This window comes from Petaurus breviceps, unplaced genomic scaffold (genome assembly GCF_028583685.1).
Source record: "Petaurus breviceps papuanus isolate PSGF00001 unplaced genomic scaffold, PetGlider_PUasm1.0 419, whole genome shotgun sequence".
In the NCBI taxonomy this organism is placed as follows: Eukaryota; Metazoa; Chordata; class Mammalia; order Diprotodontia; family Petauridae; genus Petaurus; species Petaurus breviceps.
In genome coordinates, this window is record NW_027186324.1 from 2,636,838 (window position 1) to 2,650,379 (window position 13,542).

General features: G+C 36.9%; 1 pseudogene; it reads right to left on the minus strand.

The window, feature by feature from the left end:
- Window positions 1-9,360: 9,360 nt before the first annotated feature.
- Window positions 9,361-10,659, minus strand: LOC138171119 (selenide, water dikinase 1 pseudogene; annotated as a pseudogene).
- Between the last annotated feature and the right edge of the window lie 2,883 nt (window positions 10,660-13,542).

The following is a 13,542-nucleotide window of genomic DNA, read 5'->3' on the forward strand; positions in this document are numbered from 1 at the left end:
ATTGTCTTAGTTTCAGGAAGGCCAGGGTTTTAGTAAAGGAAGATAAACGAGAGCTTCCCCACAGCTATTGATTATCTTCCAATAACTTTTGTGGGAGCAAAACAAGATACCCTTACATCCCCTCTTAAATTCAAAAACCCCAAATAGGGTCACAATGAGTTGGACACCAGCAAAACAACTGAATAACAACTACAACATTTATTTTGAAGATTCACAAGACTAAAAGGACAAACATTTCCCCCCAGCACTTTGAAGGCACACTGGCCTCTGTTTCTGGGCACAGTGGAAACTCTTAGTACCATTTCTACACAGTCTAGGTCTCCCTAAATTCCTGTCTAAATGTGACAAAATTGCCTGATGAAGCCTCCTCTCAGTCAAAGCTACGTTGAATACATCAGGGCTGGGCTGACCGCAAACCTGGAATGAATTCCAAGCCCCAGACTCCTGAACACTTCGAGACTTATTCTCCCAATCTTTTGAAGACACACAATCTGGGCTTACTGATTAATCTCTCATAAATTGCTTGGCAAAGTCCCCAGGCCCCTTCTTATGAGGACACTGGTCTGTCTCAGTCTCAGAGAGACAGGGTATAGCTATAAAAAGGAAACCTTCATAGGGACTCCCCTTACAACATTGTTACTCATCAGTAAAACTAAGAGAAGTGATTCCTCAAGAAAGCAAATGAATAGAATGATTGAAGCTTTGGCCAGCAAATTCTTTCTTTTAAGGTACCCCATACTGAAGTGCCCACCAGAAATTATACACCAAAGCTCCCTTAAACCTGCTAGAGGGGACCCCTACTAGGTTCCTTGGAAACCACCTAATAGGCTCCAATAGTAAAGAAATATTTCACCTGTGTTGCTAAAAACATGCCACAGATTTCCACGGATTCAGGTCTGTTTCGCTTCAGTAGAAATAAAACTAAGGCTTTGCTTCAATAGGAATAATACTGAGAATGCTTTGCTTCAATGGGAATAATACTGAGAATGTTTTGCTTCAATAGACACAATGCTAAAACATTGTACCCCTTAGAAACATATTCTGTTGCTAGCAATCACATTATCTATAAAATTATGTATAACAGAAAGCTCGCTGCTGTCTTTCGGTCTGAGAGGCAGCCCTGGCCAGTTAATAAACCCTCCTATCAAATTATAATTGGCCTAGCTGTCCTGTTATATCTCAGGAGTCCATGACAATACTTTTCACCAACAAAGTCAAGTGAAAATGTTCCTTTTAACCACATGCATAGCAGACCAGAGGTAGCTGCAGCACATCCATGCACTCTCCTAAATCTCTCTAAGGTAGTTCCATTAGATGTCATCGTATCTCTCCTGAAAGCAGTCCCTCTTGCCTCTTCCACATGGGCATTATTAGTATCGGAGTCACTCTGAACACACAGGACTTCTCTATATAGCCTTCTCTAATGCCACCACACTGTAATGAGACACAGGTGTTACAGTGGGTGTCTAAACAACAGCAGCACATACCCCTCCTCCTCTCCTCATACACACGCAGTGTTTATCTGGGTTTGGCACTCTCATTCCAACCTGCCCTCATGCTAGTTCCCAGAGATGAATCACTACCAAATAGATATTCAATCTCTCTCTGAGTCTGCAGATTAACACTTTTGAGGGGAAATACACTTTTCCCTACTCACCACTCTAACTCTGGACACCCCCTTCATTGTGTTTTCTACCTACACATCCGATCACTTTTAGATCTTCAACACAACCATTTAATAATATGGCAAAATGAATAATATTATAGGTATTAAAGCAAATATATAAATAACAAACTATATCACAATGCATATATAAACATGGAGCAGAAAATCTCCCACTAATCCAATCAAAACCTATGACATACAGGAGACACTCAGAGAAAACTTTCAAGGAAAAACTTGGGAGGAAAACTCAATTTGCTTAATATCTCTCACAACTAGATACTGCATGCTTCAGTGTTATTGGACCATAATCTTTTTCTTTTTTCTACTTAGTCCTACCCATTATAAGCACTTTTCTATTAACCACACCTTTAAAAAAGTATTAAAATATATTAGCTCTTTTTTATTAAAAATTGTTTTTTTCAAAGAGAGGACTGCCTTCTCTCCCTCCTTCTACCCTCCCATAACTATTGAGAAAGAAAGAAAATAAGCATGTATAGTCAATCAATGCCACATTGGCAATTTCTCCCCATCCCTAAGGTCTTAGTTTGCTTTCTGAGTACATCACCACTCTATCAGGAGAGGAGTAACATGTATCATCATGAGGATTCTAATAATTATGCTGATTAGAGTTCCTCAGTCTTTCAAAGTTGCTTGTCTTTACAATAATATTATTACTGTATAAATTGTCCTTCTGCTTCTGTTCACTTCATTCTCTGTCACATCACATAAGTCTCTCCAGCTTTCTACTTAACTGGAACCTTTACAATATCTTTTAACATAACAGTATCACAGTACATGCATATACTGCAACCCTTTTAGGCATTGTCTAATTGATTGAAACCCCCTTAGTTTCCAACTCTTTGTCATCAGAGACACACATGTATGAAATGGACATATATAGTGTGTTTGTACATGTGTGTACACGTGTGTGCTCCTGTGTGTGTGCATTTGTATCATTTACCTCTTTCTTTGGTCTCTTTGCTGTATAGTCCTAGTAGTGGTCTTGCTGGATCAAAAGGCATGCACAGTTTAATGGATCTTAGTAGATAATTTAATAGTTCAAAATGTTTCCTGAATAGTTGGACCAGTTAACAGTTCTACCAATACGGCATTAATATACTTTTTTTCCTAAAGAATATCCAGCACTTGTCATGTACCTATGACAAATGCCTATATTTTTTGTTCTTATATATTTGCATCAATTTCCAATATCTTGAATATCAGACATTTATAGGAGAAAATTTCTGCAATGATTTTTTTAAATTAACAGTTACTTTCTAATTACATTGATTTTGTTTGTGCAAAATTCTTCAATTTTAGGTCAAGAAATCTATTTTACCTCCTTTGATCCTCTATCCCTTGTTTGATCAAGAATGCTTCTCATGGGGTGGCTAGGTGAAGCAATGAATAGAGCGGGACCTGGAGTCAGGAGGAGCTGAGTTCAAATGTGACACAAGACACTTAACACTATCCATGTGATCTTGAGCAAGTCACTTAACCCCAATTGCCCTGCTCCTCTAAAAAAGAAAAGTAAAAAAATAAGAATAAAAGCATGCTTGCCATATCTGTAATTGCGGAAGCCAACTAAACTCCAACCCACTTTGCTAATGCCTCTTAGAAATATTAAGAAAGCACTTTCATATTTTCCTTGTCTAAAATATAACCACTTTATTTTAGGAAAACAAAATGTTAAGAAAGATAATTGGGATTATATATCCATTTAAAACTTGCTAAAGCATATGGTTTGAAATATTGCTCAAGACCTAATTTTTGCCAGATTATTTTTGCAACTTTTGACCAAATAGCAGATCCTTAACCTAGCAAATGGAGTCCTCAGTTTTATTAAATGGGTTTTTATTAAATGTCTTTTGCTTCAGGGTCTTGTTGCATGCTTAATTTATTTGACTAATCAACTTTCAAAATTTTTAAATCAGTAAAATAATTTTTATTACTGTTTTGTAATATCTTTTGAAATTTGGTATTTTAGTTTCCTCTTCCCCCCCCCATTTTGTTTTCATCATTTCTCTTGAGGTCTGTCATCCTTTGTTGCTCCAGATGAATAGTTTTTTTTCTATTTCTATAAAGGACATTTTAGGTGATTTGATTAGATTGGCACTGGAGTCATAAATTAGGTTAGATATCATTCTCATTTTTATGATGCTGAAATGGACCAAGATGAGCAACAGATGTCTCAACTATTTAGATCTTATTTTAGGTTTTTAAAAAGCATTTTGGTAGACTACTAGAAATTTTAAATATTCTTCATTATGTTTAATGGAATTTATATTTCATTTTCTTCCTGCTGCTTTTTTTCTGGTAATATATAAAATCTTATGGATTTGTAGATGTGCTTTCTATACAGCTATTTTGCTGAAATTATTGTTTCAATTATTTTTTAAAAAATTCATTCTCTAGGGTTCTGTAAGTAACCATCAGTTCATCTGTTGCATTGTATTCTGGATACAATAAACAGTCATAATTTTATATTCTTGAGAATAGTATACTCCAGCTGTACTCCATACTGCTTTTTGAAAACTGTATGCTGTATATGCCAATATCAGCCCACAAGTTTCCTCCATCATCATAGCAAAACCCATGTCTCCTTCCAAAAGCCCCAGTAAGTTGGTGAGAGATTTCTTTATAGGTGCCAAAGAACATGGGGCAGTGATTGCTAATATCATTACCAAGAGCTGGGGTGATGGTCTCTGTAGAAAATATTAATTTTGAATAGTCCACATAGACTTTTAAATTATGCAAATAAAGTCACAAATATTTTAATAGCACATAACTAAGAATTTTTTCATGTTACCAAACAAATCAGATTTCTGCATCATCTGATTTTCTTGTTCATAAGAAAAATCCACTTGTCTCCCCTCCCCTTTACTACTAATCACCATGATCAGTACACATATACATACAAATTTCATACACACACACAGAGTGTGGGCAATTCATCAGTCACAGGATACACAAATGCTTTGGACAAGTGGTTGTCATTTATTCAAAACAACCTACATCTTTAGGGTAGACCCATAGCATATATAATGTTTTTTTTTAATTCTTATTTGTAATTCCTGAAAGGTAAATGCATTTTTTAATGCTATTTGGGGAAATGGCATTCATCTTTTTCAGCTTACCCAAATTAATAGAAGAAATTTCAACAAGATTAGTACCTATGCAAATAGAATATATTCTAAGTAACTGAAAATGGATTACCCATATTCTAGGGATAATAACAGTACAATTCCCATGAATCCATGAGTTCTTCTGTCATGAGTTCTACCAAACCATACTTGGCAAGATACTTGAAAGGACTGAATAAAAGTTTATTAGTGCAGCTTGGAATAACTTTTCCCCTTCTCTCCCTGGCTTAAAAAGGGGGATATTGTTTGCACACTGAGCACATAGATTTTATACTTTAATGTGGTAATGAATATGTTTGCCAAGAATCACAGTTTTTAGTGAGACTTTAGTGAAAACATTGCTGTCAACTTTCTTTTCTTTCCTTCTTCAAGAAAATTTTTCTGCAATAAAATTTTCTCAGTAGTTTGGATATAGCAAATGCATTTTGATAAAGAACAAATAGCTCATTGACCAGAAAGCATACCTTGTCATTTTACTTCTGATCCTATAAAATGAATATTGGGATGAACTTACATAAGCTGTTACTGATGTTTAACACACAAAGCCTATATAAATGATAAAACACAAAATCCATGAGCTCTAAAAAGTAAGTTGATGTAATATATTTGAAGTAACACACTGTGATGAAAACATAGATTCAGGTTTTGAAAGTGTTAGCTTTGCAAAACTTTGGCAGTAGAAAAAGAATTAAGAATAAGTTGGCAGGTTTTAGCACATTGTTAGCAATGGGCTTAATCCTGTTCTTAGGACATATATGCATATGCCTATTAATATGGATATATATACAAACACATATAAAATCTGTCTGAAAAATTTCAATCTAGGGGCAGCTAGGTGGCACAGTGAATACAGCACCAGCCCTGGAGTCAGGAGTACCTGAATTCAAATCCAGCCTCAGACACCTAACACTTACTAGCCATGTGACCTTGGGAAAGTCACTTAACCCCAATGACCCTGCTTCTCTCCCCCCCCCAAAAAAAGACAAAAAAATATGGGTTAAAAAATTTCAAACTAATATTTGGAAAAGTTGAACTTCATACCTTTAGCTCAGTATTTAATGAAATCTTAATTAGTTTTCATTCATTCTAAAATATCATAAAATTAATTAAGAATGTTCTTTTCAAGATGAAATTGTTTATGAATTGTGGGAGCACATTATTAGTAATATTTTTCTTACAATGTTTTTGTGTCAAATTTTTCATAGATTAAGTAAAACAAGAGTGCCATTTTCTATAAAGGTTACCTTTTGTAATGACAAGCAAAGTACTTAAGCTCCTTGTTTCAGGTATTGAAGTGCCTTTGAGCCCTGCTTGTGATTATATCAAGTCTTTGTTGGAAACAGAATACATTGTATTGACCTTAATAGGTCTAAGGGAGTTTGGAGAACTTCCCCACACTTAACAGACCTAATATCATCACATGGAGCTGGAAATGGGAGGAACTTGCTGAAAGAGCAGAGCAGGAAGGATGGAACAGGAAGGAGCACAGCAGATAAAAGCTTGAGCATGAGCTGGGACCAAGCAGAACTGAGAGGGAGAATGCTTGTGATTTGGGCACTCTGTAGCACTCTGTCCATTGGTCTGTCAGACAAAAGCCTTGTCTGTTGTTTTTAAACAGAAGGTCCAAAAGAGGACTTTACTGTTGATCTAGAAACCCTGAGAGAGGATTTTACTGCTGTTTACAGAGGTCCTGAAAGAGTATTTTTATTACTGCTTACAGAACTCCTGGGACTTCATGGTTGATTTGTGTTTGATTTGTCAGACAGAAGCTTTGTCTGTTAGTTTGTGTTACTTTGTCAGACAGAAAGTGAATTGAGATGATAGTGCTGGCAATGTTTGTCAATATTGTTGTAATTCTGCTAAGCTTAATGTGTGTAAATATTGTTGTGGCTCTGTTAAACTTTGTCTTCCCAGAGACAGAAACTGCAAAGGGCTTGGAGTGGACTAGTCACTGTGAGCTGTGATAGGAGAGTTGCCTACCTGTGAATCCAGGTAACAGTGGGTTAAATCCAGGCCAGAACAGGGAGTGTGGAAGAGGAACCATGGAATTTGGAAATCAGTCTGCAGTTAAGATGAAAGGACCTTTACTTGAGTACTCAGTGCTGTCTAATGATTATAACTTACATGTGACCTAGGGGTAGATGGCCTTTGTACTTTCTACTACCCCTTAAGGATGATTAGCTGAAGGATGATTTGGAAGCTAGGCTCTACTTAAGGATGAAAGGAGACTTCAATTGGGTACTCAATATTGATTGATGAGATTGTAACTTACTGAATGATATGCTTTTTCAAATTATTTATTTATTTATTTTTGGAGAGGGGAAGGTAAGTCATTTGGGGTTAAGTGACTTGCCCAAAGTCACACAACTAGTAAGTGTTAAGTGTCTAAGGCCAGATTTGAACTCGGGTCCTCCTGACTCCAGAGCTAGTGCTCTATTCACTGTGCTGCCTAGCTTCCCCTGAATGATATGTTTTGTTTAAGACTGTGTGGCCACCTTAATAATAAGTTATTTTTGTATGAACGTTTTGTTTTAGTTTATTGCTGAATAAATTGGGAGTTCACTATACTATGTGATCAGAATCTTAAAGTTATTCACCGCAGCAGTCCTCAGGAGAACTGCTCATGATTGGATTTATGTCTTTTAGTTAATTTTTTTTATCTATCTATCTATCTATCTATCTATCTATCTATCTATCTATCTATCTGTCACATAAGAGGAATACTAGTTGCCACAATTTTATTTTTGCCCTATTGGAAACCCCACCCCCACCCCACAAACTTAACCACTAGGGGCTAACAAGTCTTTTAGTAAAGTCAGTCTTAATTTTGTTATGTCAACTGTGAAACAGAAAGCTTGAATACCATTAAAGTAATTAATGATGGAATGGTCACACATAGACCAATCACTGAGACTTTAGTTTCTCTGAAAACCTGGAAAGTACTGAGTTCAAATAAGATACATAATTATTGACTCAAACTGTCAAAGTAAAGCACTTTAACAGTCATTTCTTTCATGAAAGCTTAATCTCATCTTTCTTACCAAAAGATAATGAATTATACTATGACCTTCAAAATGTAGATTAATTATGTGTTTAAATAAAAGTTTATTGATTTATATCATTACAATGTATTAGGAAAAAAAACAAATTTATGCACATTTATGTATTTACCATTTGGGGCTTATTTATCTAACAATTCCTTGCAAAGATATTTTGGATTAGCAGAGGATGATTACTTCTTCCAATAAAGTTGTAGTAGTGACCCTGTGGAATTGTGGCTTCTCATACTCACAAACCCTTCATCTGAGGTGACCATCCAAATATCAATCAATCAGTTGTTTTCGATTACCTTCTACAAAGAGATGTTTATTGAGAATGTATAGCAAGATCAAAAGTTGTAAAATATTCAGGGGCACATCCTCCTGTCTTCATACACTTGGATTCTGGGGAAAGTGGGCTCAAACGTTAAGCACAAATGTATAGAAACACATATCACCCATAGAGAATATATGGGGTTGAAAGTTTTTTCATCATTTCTGACTTCTGGGGATTCTTTTCTTCTCTTGTAGAGTCCCAAACAATTTATTTCTTGGTGTGACATTACCAGTGAGTGAATTGCTCCTTTACTCAATGGGGGTTGTTCACTACAAGATATGGTATCTTGGTGGATGGATCAATTCGTTTAAGGGCGGGGTTAGGCAGGTAATTTCTCAGGATTGTCTCCACACTGGAAGCAGCTACTACAGCTACTTGCTACCAACTCTTTATTTCTGAGGGGACCTCTGCTGGTTCTTCTTACCAACCATACCACAAGGTTCTAACCTGGTCCATTTCATCTCTGGATACTAATTTACCTAAGATTAGTAAAGGATAAACACAAAAGAAAATAGTCACCCTGTATTTAGGGACACATTACAACTAGGTGGGGAAATAAGGTAGTTGTGATTACTATCTCTTCCCCTACTCAGAGACTCACAGCAGTTCTTTCTCACTTGACAGGCTACAAGGAAGAAAGGTAGAGATTATCCTTTTGAATCATTAGTATGTAGACTATTCTATCTCCTTAGTCAATTAAAGTTTCTCCAACACTTTAGCCAAAAATAGGTTAACCAAACTTCTATGTGTTAAATAAAAATCAGGAAGGGAATATTTCCCATGCTCTGTATAACCTACTAGAAAACGAATACTTCTGCATACTCCAAGAATTGGTCAATTCCTCATTATGATTCTCAGAAAACAATATATTGCTCGAGTCAAAAGAGTAGGACGAAAAGTCTAAGGGGTGTTAAGATCTCATTATTAATTTGATGATCAACATGTTCATACTGAGAAAAATATAATATTTATATTTAATTATTCCTCTCACTCATGGCTTAGTTGGGTACTATAAATAAGTAAGCAAAGTGAGAGTGCTAGAATGTTTACGTTCCATATGGAAAACAATTCTCTATTTAGGAACCCCCCCCTTTTTTTTTTACAGTCTTTAACAGTAATGATAATAAAGGAATAGATCTATTTAAACACAAAACCAAGCAGCTATTTTTGTCTAGATTAAGAGGTGGCACCAGGCATGGGATTCACATCCACATGGGTGGCCACTTGTGGTGCTACTTCAATGATCTGGGGTTTGTCTATAATTCTGGCTGTACGGTTGCCTTTCTCTACAATCCCAATAATCCATGCTTGATAACCTTCCCCATATTTTGGCGACTTAATCTCTGTGCAGAATCAAGCTGCTTGATCATGTGGTAAACACATCAGAAGGCCTCCTGATGTTTCTGGGCAGGTTCCATGCATAAGGCCAAACATGTTTCCACAGGCCTTACTAACAGCAGCCATCTTGGCCAACACTGGCAGGTTGTGGATGACAAAGGACACTTCATTCCTCTGTTGCTTAGCAAGGTTCTGTGCGTGGCCCAAGATCCCAAACCCTGTGATGTCCGTGGCTGCATGTGCATTAAAAGTGTGCATAAGTCCAGCAGCTGCTCGGCTGAGCCTTGCCATGTTCATCATTGCTTCTGGATATGCCAACTCCACATCTTCCTGGGTGACCACAAGTTTAATTTTATTCCGCTTTTCTGGAATGTCCAGGCACTGGTGCACAGCTACAGCTACTTGTGTTCCTAGGGACTTCGTCAACACAAGCACATCTCCTGGCACTGCATTATCAGGCATAATAAACTCATTGGGCTGACAGACTGTTGTAGCCACTCCACCTAAAACGATGCAGGGATTCAACACTGTTTGGCCACCAGTTACAGTTGTTCCTGCTTCTTCTGCAACATCTTTAAAACCCTGTATAATTAGAGGCAACCCTTTGTCCTTTTTTCTGTCTGTCATTTTATTACTAATTCCAAGGAGCATCGACATGTTGTCACATTCTGTGACACCCATGGCATAAAGTTCACTTAGAACATTGGTGCAGGCTATCCGGCCCATCATGTAAGGATCATCCACAATAGGATAAATGTAATCTGTGATCTGAACCAAGGAAAGACGACCATGTCTCAAAGGAATAACACAAGCGTCCATTCCAATGCCTAGCCTTGGCATAACTGCTCCTCAAAACTATTCATCTTCCTGTAAGTGGTTCTCTTGTAAGGATTCCAGCGACTTCTGTAGGACATCTTGTGGTACCTTGCAGCCTGTGCCCTTCTGTTCAGTGAATCGGGTTAACCGGAAACTCTTGTCCAATTCATAACTTTCTGGGTTAAAGGATTCCCGAACAGACATGGTTCTTAGGCACACTCACTCACAGTTCAGTCTTTTCCCCCCTCCTCTAGTCTGTTGGTTTCTTGTCAGGTCCACCTTCCCACGAGCTCCGGGAAATACACAATGGAGAAGGCAGCACCACGCCAGGGCGAGGTGGCGGGCGGCAGACCAGCTGTCCATGCGGCTGCAGGGACATGACTCGGGGACACCTTAAATGCCACGCCTCTGCCTTTAAAGGCAAATCAGGCCTCGACCATGGCCTCTTTGTGCGCCCGACGGGGGTGGGGGGAAGCCTGCCAAAAACCTCTTTTTTTTTTTTTTACAAAATAATGTTAAATTTGGTATAAAATACAAGGAGTCACTTAAAGCCAACTATGCTTCTTGCTTCTTCCATGTTAAACAGAATGATTCTGAATATAATGGATTATAATTTTTAAGTCAAAGAGAGGATTGCACCAAATGTCATTTTGATCTGTCGGTGTACATGGAAGGATGTCATAAAATTATATAGCTCCACAGAATTATATCATATCATTTAGACTTTTATCAGTATAAAATTCTTAATGTGCATTAAGGAAGGAAAGAGACTAGGTTTTGAGCTTGAATTTAAGGTCAAATAGAACCAATGGATCAAGGCAATACTTATAAATACCTATCTTCACCAACCAAGGCATACTGAATATAAAACTTGTTTTATATTAAGATGAAAGATGAACTTGTGTAAGTTAAGAGACTGCCTTGCCAAAGACAAAGTATAATGGATGAAAAACATTTAGATTAGTTAGTACCTATGCATTACCAATTTCAGTACATAATTTTGACATGGTAAAATGGACATAGATGTGTTTCAACAAAATCTTGAGTAATTTTAACAGGACACATATCTTATTATCCAAAGGCAAATATGACAAAATTAATACTTCATCAAAAATGAAGAAAATTGATAGATGTTGTCAAAGCAGGTTAAGAATATGAAGAAATGGGGCGGCCAGGTGGCTCAGTGAGTAAGAGCACCGGCCCCAGTGTCGGAATGAACTGGGATTGAATCCTGGATCAGATAGTTAGCACCACACCCAGAAATAACTGGCTGTGTAACCTCGAGCAAGTTACTTAATCCCAATTGCTTAATAAAAAAGAATATGAAGAAATACTTTTGGAACAAACAAAACACTTCCTGAATCAAAAAAAAGCAACTGACAATAGGTAGATGTTACTGGTTTGGTGAACGTAACTTAAAGTGTTTAGCTCTGCACAGAAATTATAGTGTGGCTAAGATCCAAGACTGGAATCAACAATTACTCCATTGGAAACATCCAAATTAACTTCACCCACAATGCATCAATACGTCAACAAAGAGGTATCACATATATAGTTAAGTCATGAAAATTTTTCCATTCTACTTAGAAGTTTATGATTGCCGTTCAGAATTAGGTCATTGCCATTAGAAATTTGAAAAGTTGATGAACTAGTCTATATTAAGTATCTACTATGAACCTGGCATTATTCTAAGTGCTAGATTTTCAAGTTATTCAAAGAAGTGCTAGGAAAGGTACAGAGTGTAGCACTTTTGGACATTGTCAAGGAGATATGGACCGTGGAAATAAATAACTGTTAGTACAGAGAAAATCCTCCAATATTTTCTTGCTTAATTCCCAGGAGGATTTTGTCATAACCTGGTGACTAATGAAGTTGGGGTGATATGATTCATAGACTTGTCTTGCTACCTTCCACTGCAAGAAATAGTGGACATCAAAAGTCCAGAAGCTAGGAGTGAGCTTGAGATGTATAAACTCTGGAAGGTAGACACCATGTTGATTCAAGAAAACTGTAAGCTAGCAATCCCTAAACTGTAGAAGTATAAGGTTAGTCTGGGAGGATCCTGTTTGGTTCAAAATCTGTCCAAAGAGCAAGACCCAATGAAATTATTCTCCATTTACCTTGTCTCTTTTCCTCCCCTCTCTCCTGGGAGTTTATGCTTTGAGCTTCCCTGGAAGAGGGAAGGAAATTTTGAAGCTGGGATATTTTTTGCCATCAATTTGCTGACTAGATAATTTGAGATGAAAAAGAAAATTATTGATTCATTTTGATAGCTTTCTAGAGGATAGAAAGAAATTAATTATACTAGAATATCTCTAGGCCAGAAGTTTTTATTACCCCTCCCCTTTTAAAATAGAAGTCTGATAAAGCCTATGAACTCCTCTGAATTTTTTTAAATGCATAAAACAAAATGTACAAGATTACAATAGAAACCATTTATATTGAAATAAAGATGCATTTTCCTATCCCAATTTACAGATGACTTGAAATCCAACCACATATCCCCAGATTCAGTTGAGAACTCCATCTCAATGAAGGAGAAACAGTGGCAGCAGTGATCTGACTGTGTAGACTTGTCCTGAGATTGGAGCTCTACTATTTTCCCCAGACTAGGTTGGAGAAGAAAGCACTTTCAATAGAGGAGAAGCCCAAGGTGTTGGTAAAGAGAAAGTCAAGAACAAGGGAAAATGGTGATTAACTCCCCAAAAGCAAGGCACCAGAACCACTGCACCACTGTTAGAAACATCAATACAACAAAAGTTTAGACTCCTTTGTAGACTAACATAGGATAAATCCCTGTACCACAATACAAAGTCCCACATACCCTCAAGAATACAGCAAAAAACTTTACTACAATTAAAACTGCATGATAGGCAAAACTTTCTTGGAATGGCCCAGACATAAAATTGATCCACAAATTTAAGGACAACATTGTAGCAGATATTGCCATATACCTCAAAATCTCCAAATGACATGGAAGGAAAATCTTTCAAAATATAGAAACCTAACAGAAGAAATTAAAGCTGTGAGCTTTAAGTAGAGTGATATTTTAGATAGGGTGATATTTAGTAGGGTGATAAATGTCATCCTTAAAGTCTTGCTACTAGAGTTGTTTGTCCCATTGTGGTTTTCAGTCAATCTATAGAAGGTGAGCTTACATCCCAAAATTTTTATTAAATTACAAAAAATAGTCATATCTGCCAG